The 7,693-nt window shown below is 40.3% G+C and overlaps 1 pseudogene; it reads left to right on the forward strand.

The window, feature by feature from the left end:
- Positions 1 to 1,786: 1,786 nt before the first annotated feature.
- Positions 1,787 to 7,693, forward strand: part of LOC102491439 (acidic leucine-rich nuclear phosphoprotein 32 family member A pseudogene) — a 15,331-nt pseudogene continuing 9,424 nt past the window's right edge.

Genomic DNA, 7,693 nt, shown 5'->3' on the forward strand with positions numbered 1-7,693 from the left:
AATTCTCCTGCCTCATCCTCCCAGCTGGGACTATAAGAGCACGCACACCACCATGCCCAGCTCTTTTTAGGCAAGGTCTTGCAGTGTTGCTAGGCTAGCCTCTAGCAATCCTCCTGCTTTGGCACACACCACTGCACCCAGCCTTTAGGTTGGACTGAGGATCAAACCTGGGCTTCCCATGTGGTCCTAGCCACAGTGTCTTAGCACATATCACTACAGCTAAACTGAACCTTAATTTTCTTTGTACTTCAATGTCTTTATCTGTGAAGTGGGGATAGTCACAGTTCTAGTGTCACAGGATTGATGTGAGAATCAAATGTGTTTATATATTTAAAGTGATACTTGGCACAGAGTAAGGGATTATAAATATTAGCTATTCTTATTAACCTCACTACATGACTGCAGCCTCTCTCTGAGATTATCATCGTGAACTGATGATGTGAAGCACAAAAGGCAGAAACATGATTTCAGTAAGCTCAAAGGATCTTCAAACAGAATTTAGGATGCTCAGAAATATAACTTTATTCCTCTGCCTTTTCTCCCAGACTCTGTTTATCTTATGATCAGAGACCCCCGTAAAGAAGAAAGAAATTCTGTCAGAACTTCTCTGAGGTGATCTTAGTCATCCTCTGATGCAGCATGCACTTTAGGAAAACTTCCCCCCCATCACCCTGTAATTCTGGCCTTCCTCAATTTCTTGTTAGTTCTTTTCACCTCTTTTTTTTTTCTTCAGTTGGTCCATTGACACATTTTTCTTTTCTTTCCTCTGTAGCCCATTTCTCAAGTGTGCTTCTCTGTATGAGGACATCAGTCAAGTGTGCCAAAGGTCAAAGCTCGAGAACTTGGGTGAGAATACCAGTTTCTCCTGGAAGCTACTGGGAAGAGACTGCAGGGCCTTTTGCTTTACCCTCTAGGAGAAAGTGATTTTGGCCCCAAGAGATTTTTGTCAACAAAGTTTCCTGTGGAAAATATGGAGAACACTCATTTCCTATTCCTGTGTGCAGTCCTCACATCCACAGGTAAGGTAGTTAAAAATTCAGCACAGAAATGCCCATAGGAATGCTCTTAAATACGCTAAAAAATTTGATCAGTTCAACATCCTCTCAAATATGATCCCTTCTAGAAAATCTTGGGAAGGTCATACCTCACTAGAATCATGGTCAAACAAGGGTAGTCTATATGGACTAATTACCATACAATCTTCCTAAAATAGCCTCATATTCAAATAATGATATGGTTTTCGCAAATGCTCACAACTGTCATACCACATACCTAAAATTTGTATTAAAAAGTTTTATAAGATAAGAAAGTAGAGTATTGTATTTCTGTCCGTAGGTCGCCGGGAATATCATGGGGTAAACAAAGGTCAGAACCAAGAACTCTCTGTTGCAGTATGTTTGCTTCCAACACTTCATGGAAAAGTGAGTTTCTTCAAATAAAGAGAGCAAAAATCTGGCACAGAGATGGTTAAATCTTCTGACCTTTATCTCTGAACACAATGTCCTTGTCTATCCCAATGCATTCCGTGACATGTCTGTTTGAGGAATCTTGACTTTTTCATCACTCCTTTTCTCCACCTCCCACCTCCAAGCTGGTTGCCAACCCCTGTGAACACTGCAGCAGGATGTAATCATTGACCAAGGCTCACAGGACTTTGTGAACTGTTTCTATGGCACTGTGTTCTTTTCAGGAATTTGCCTTGGCAAGGTCCTTGCATTTATTACAGTAGATTTGTACTGACAGAGGCCATTTTAAAACAGTATAATTCTGGTAAATGCTTAAAAAATTTAGGTCAAGGAGCCGGTCTTGATTTATTAATACATAGGTTGTGATGATGATATTTTACTAGTTAAATATAGGGCTTCTTAGTTTACAATTTACCTCCAGCTACATTTTGAGGGGATAAAGCATAATTTTAAGAAGAGTATAAGGCCCAGAGATAAAGGCCACCAGGTGGCTTAAGAAGCCGGAATCTTCTGATTTTAGAACCTGTGTTCTTTCTGCAATATTCCACCAAGGTAAGTGCTATAAACAAACTAACAAAGAAGAAGTAGTAGAATAAAGAAACTTCACCCCTTAGAAAACAGCATAATATTAAGGCATCATGTCTAAACTTGGACACATATTCTCACTCAGCAGAGACTGCATTTTAGTGAAAATATATCCATCCATCTATCTTCTTTGCAAATAATTTTCACAACCAGAAGACATATTAACTCCTTGTATTTAGTTATTCAGACAAGGGCAACACTGATTTTCTTGCCTTTTCTTCTCCCTCCTTTCTCTACGCCCCCATCCCAGACTGCCATTGTAACACCTGACTTCATAATACATGGCTTGTTTTTCCAGATTAAATTGATCATTTTCAATATTGCATTATAAAGTACACAGTATATGGTTGAGGAAAATACAGGAATGGATGTGGGACAGTTAAATATCACCCATACCTCTCAGAGTAAATAGGCCATTTTTTAAGAAGTAGTCTATAATGTCACATCAGAAGTAACTAAAGGGCTGGGCCTCTAATTAATGTGAGAATTGAAAGTGGTACTTAGGTTAATTGGAGTACTAAGTGCCGGTGTTATGTTCAGCACTGTGGACTCAGTGGTATTTCAAATAGATACTGCAGAGTTTGCCCTACTGGATTGTAAAGTCTAAGTGGGAAGTTGTCATAGTCCACCAAAATCCACCTGAGGTTAATAAAACTCCTCTTATTACTGAAGCAATACAAAGAAAATATTTTGTAGCATACCTAAAGGGCTATTTGCAGAATTGAAGAAGACTAGCAAATCTGAAAAGCACAAGGATTTCCCAAGAAGCAAATAGAGAACTGGTTGCAGCAATAGAAATACAGCTGCTAGCAGTTCCATACTTTGAAGCCTGAACTTAGAGCAACTGCACACAGTGGCAAATAACTCTCCATAATTTGTTGTTTTGTCACAGGAAGATGGCCAGTCTCCAGTATTATGTTCCAATAGACCAGGGGGTTCCACACAAATCTGGATCAAACTTACAGGTGGATGATACAGACTGGCATGATGAAAGACAGAGGATCTAAATGAAAACAAGACTCTTAGAAATCATGTATTAGTCTCCCAATGATGACATTTGCTGGCTCTCCTTCTAAGAATGAGCTTAGGGCCCCAAAACAAATTCAAAGGGCAGAGGTCAGTATTAGGATTGCAGAGTGCAACATGGTAGATGCTGTACAGGGCCGATTACATGGAAAGGCAGTTAAACGTACAGCAAGGGAGTGTAGATTTGCAATCCAGCTTTGAATAAGCAGAACGCCTGCATCGTGCAGCTGTAAATGGGCCAATGACCCTAACTGCTTTCAGATATTCCAATATCAGATATAGGGCAGCCATAGAGAAGAGGGTGAACACATGACACAAAAGCTGACACTGTTCAATTTCACTACTTTTTCCTGATCAGTCCAAGAGGGCACAGTGGTCGTTCTCATCAGAGTGATGTAAGTGGCGTGACTGGAGTTAGTACTGGAACTGTCTTGTAACGCCTAGTTTTACACTTCTTTCCAGACCTCTTATGATCGGGAAGGGTTTACTAACATACTGCCTATCTAGATTCTCATTGGATGGAAGATGGAGTGAAGAGAAGCTTCCAGGTGTCTGGTTACATTTCAGTGCAGATGTCCACAAAACATTTTTCAAATTTAATATCCTCATCAGGCTGTAAGATACATGAAGCTAAGGATTCTGACCTTCTTACAGGAGGCTGTCCCTGGAATACAGTGCATAGTAGTTGCTTAACAACTGTTTTTAAACTTCACAACGATTAACTTCTTTTTTTAAGGTTTTTGTCATAGGATGTGTGCACTTGCTAGAGAGAGACTGAGAGAGAGAAAGTGAGAAATCATCCTCTGAGGGGATGGCCATGCTGCAGCCCCTTCTCTCTTCTCCTCTCAGGATTTTGGGGCATGCTCTCACATGGCTCCGGCATGATTTTTAAGCCACTGGGTCTGGGACTTGAACCACAGTTGGCCATGTGTGAGTCCAGCGCTTTAACTCCCATACCACCTGCTGGTCCCAGAACTATTAATACTTTATAAGACCAACCTAGCAGTGTAGGTTCAGATGCTCCCTACTCTAATTGACTCATTATTTGCATTCATTACATTCTACAAGTCACTACAAACACAATAGTACTGAGGTATTGTTTCTAGTGTAAAGTGGAACTGGGATATTGTTCCTAATGTAGAGTGAGGCTCCTGTGAGCCTCTAGTCAGCTCATTAACTAATCAACATATAGTCCTACTTTATGTGCATTTCGTTAAAGACATCTTACTTAACTCATGAGCATACCTCAGAGATACTGTAGGTTCAGTTCCAGACCACTGCAATACAGCAAATATCACAATAAAGGAAGTCACACAATTTTAATGTTTACGGCTGGCCCTGTAGTGCAGTGGTAAGCCCTGTGCATAGAGCGTCAGATCCTACATGGCCCAATGTAGCTTAAATCCTGACAGCTTAAAAAACATGCTGGACATGTGGGTATGCTCCCCAAATCCTGACAGAATGGAGAAGTGAAGGAAAAAGAATTGTGATGTGGCCACACTCCCACTGAGGGCTACTTTCTCTCTCTTTTTTTTTTAACTCTGAGAACCCATATGCCCTCTGGCAATTAAAAAAATGTTATGTTTGGGACCAGCAGTTAGCATAATGACTATGTCACTGAACTCCCATGTAGTCGACCGCGGTTCGAGTCCCGGACCCGGTGACTTAAACTCACGCCAGGTGTGTGTGCATGCGTGCCCAAGATGCCAAGAGGAGAATGGAGAAGGGATTGCGGCGTGGCCATCCCCCCCAGGGGGTGATTTCTCACTTTCTCTCTCTTTCTGTCTCTCTCTGTCTTTCTGGCGTGCGCATGCAACTTATAGCAAAACCTCTCCGAAAAAAAAAAGTTATGGTTACATAAACTATACTATAGTATATTAAGTGTTCAATAGCAATTATGTCTAAACAATGTCCATAGCTTTTTTTTCAAGTTTATTTATTTCTTCCATGCAGAGAGAGACAGACAGACAGAGAGGCAGAGGTGACAGCACCCCAAACCTGGTCTTGATGCTGTGATCCACCCCTAGCCTCAGCCAGCCCCACATCATGGACATGCACCTGTCTTGTGTCTCCAGAAGGTCTCTAGACACAAACCAGGAACCCTTCCATGCTGATCAGCCTCCCAGAGTACTATGTTTCCCCAATGTCCACTGCCTAGTCCCCATCCATACCTTAATTTAAAATTTCTCTATTGCTAAAAAACACTGACAATCATTTGAGCCTTCAGTGAGTTGTAACCTTTATGCTAGTGAAGGGTCACTAGCTCCACGATGATGGCTACTGACTGATCAGGGTGGTGACTGCTGAAGTATGAGGTGGCTGTGGTGATTTCTTTTTTTTTGTCTTTTTAATTTTTTTTTTTGATTTTTTTTTCCAATTTATTTGCATTCATTCACTGTACATCATTACAGCATACAAAATGAGATTTTCCATCCAGAGTACACATCCTATAAATTAGCACCTAACTGGGGCTACATATCCTACTGCAGTCATTTAATAGATACATTTTGTTTTCCTGAAACTTTTTTTTGTAAGTCAATTTGCATTCCTTCCCTAGGCATCATCACAGCACACAAAATGCGATCTCCCATCCAGTACACGCTGCATAGTGACTCAATCATGCACATTACAAAAAAAATAAATTTCCACTTCTAGTTGCTAGAATTAATTCCACCCCTCTTTCTGACCCTCTGTCCCTTCCCACCCTCCTCTCACACCACCTCTAGTGTCCAAAATTGTCCTCCATTCCCTTCCCACCCACATTGCATTGATCACACAATTTCCTACATAACCTGACTACTTTCAAAGGTGAGTTCCCTCGTTACTACTAAGAAAACCAGTTTTAACTTAAATCAAAGAACCGCCAAGGAACTTTGCTTAAAGCCCGGAAACAGGTTAGGATTCTGTTCAAATGGTAGGTGCATGAACCTATCAGTCTCATATACTTTTATCTTCTGTTCTGGTTCAATTTTCCTGATTAAATTCTGGGATATAGTATTCAACTCCAGACTTGTCCCTATGATTAAGTTAGCTACTTTCTCAGTTTTTGGACTCTTATTTCCATGTATCTGCGTTTAGTTTTCCTGATACAGCACATCCTTGAGAACTTCTTGGAGGTCTGGTCTGGTGCTGGTAAATTCTTTCAGGTTTTGTTTATCTGAGAATGTTCTTGTCTTTTCTTCCCACCTGAAAGATAATCTTGCCGGATACAGTATTCTTGGCTGAAACTGCTTCTCTCTTAACACTTGGAATATATTTTCCCATTCTCTCCTCGCTTTTATTGTTTCTGATGAGAGATCTGCTGTTAGCCTGATGGGATGTCCTTTGTAGGTAACTTGATGTTTTTCTCTTGCTAATCTTAGTATCTTGTCTTTGTCTGCAGTTTTGGTCAACCTGGCTATAATGTGTCTTGGAGAAGATCTTCTAGGGTTGATTCTATTTGGGGTCCGTTGTATTTCCTGGGACTGGATCTTTGAATGCCTCTCTAGGTTTGGAAAGTTTTCTTGCAGGATTTCCTGGAATAGATTATCAATGCCCTTATGGGTTTCCTCACCTTCTGGAATGCCAATTATCCGGATATTTGGACGTTTGATGGTATCCAGTACTTCTCGCATATTATTCTCAAATTTTTGTGCCATTTTCTCAGCCTTCATGGTGGATTTTTCTAGGCCAGCCATTTTCTCCTCTACATCTGAGATTCTATTTTCTGAATGATCTAGTCTGCTTTTAATGCTTTCCAGGGAGATTTTGACTTCTTGTATTATAGACTTCATCTCTAGCAGTTCGGTTTGAGTCTTTTGTAAAGTGTGTAATTCCACTTTTAGATCTTGCAGGAATTTCCTCATCTCTTGGAACTCGTCAATCTCTTTCTCCTTTCTCTTTAGTAGTTCATTATCTCTCTTCTCTTCCATCTCTGTTAGCTTAGACATTATGAATGATCTGAATTCCTTATCAGACATTTCCATGATTTTCACCGAACTGCTTGTGGATGAAGAGTTACTCTTTTCCCTAGGAGGAGAGGTATTTTCTTGTTTTCCCATGTTTCTCGTGATCCGGCGGTGATTTCTTGTCATCTGATGAATGTTGTGTTTTCTTTCAAATTCTGGAGGTTCAGCCTTAATGTTAAGGAGCAAGCAGACAGAGGTGATCCAGAATCTCTTTGCTGTTCTATTGTGCTTGCTGGTGCAGCAGATTCAGAAGATAGTGGGGAATATTTCAACCCTATTAGTATTTGAATGTTTAGCTACAGTGATCTTAGATCTGTCTAAAAACACACTGAAAGGATATTGGAGAGTGAAGAGACAAGAAAAAAGAAAACGAGACAGAGAAAAACAACAAAAAAAGAAAAAAAAATCAAAAAAAAAGAGAAAAAAAATTTAAAAATTAAAAATTTGTAATTACTGTTCTTTTTTCAAAAAAAAAAAATCACAAAATACAAAACCGCGTGGCGCTTGTGCGCCGCGCGAAAAATCTAGTTCACAGTAGCCATGTGGAACCTTGTTCTGAAGGCCCGCGGCTTCTTCTGCCTGGATGGGAGGAGCAGAGCGAAAATTAACAAGAAGGAAGGCGGAGCTAAGGGCCAGAGAAAAACTGGGCCTCTTTAAAAAAAAAAAAAA

This window comes from Tupaia chinensis, unplaced genomic scaffold, assembly GCF_000334495.1.
Source record: "Tupaia chinensis unplaced genomic scaffold, TupChi_1.0 Scaffold143755_1, whole genome shotgun sequence".
Classification (NCBI taxonomy): domain Eukaryota; kingdom Metazoa; phylum Chordata; class Mammalia; order Scandentia; family Tupaiidae; genus Tupaia; species Tupaia belangeri.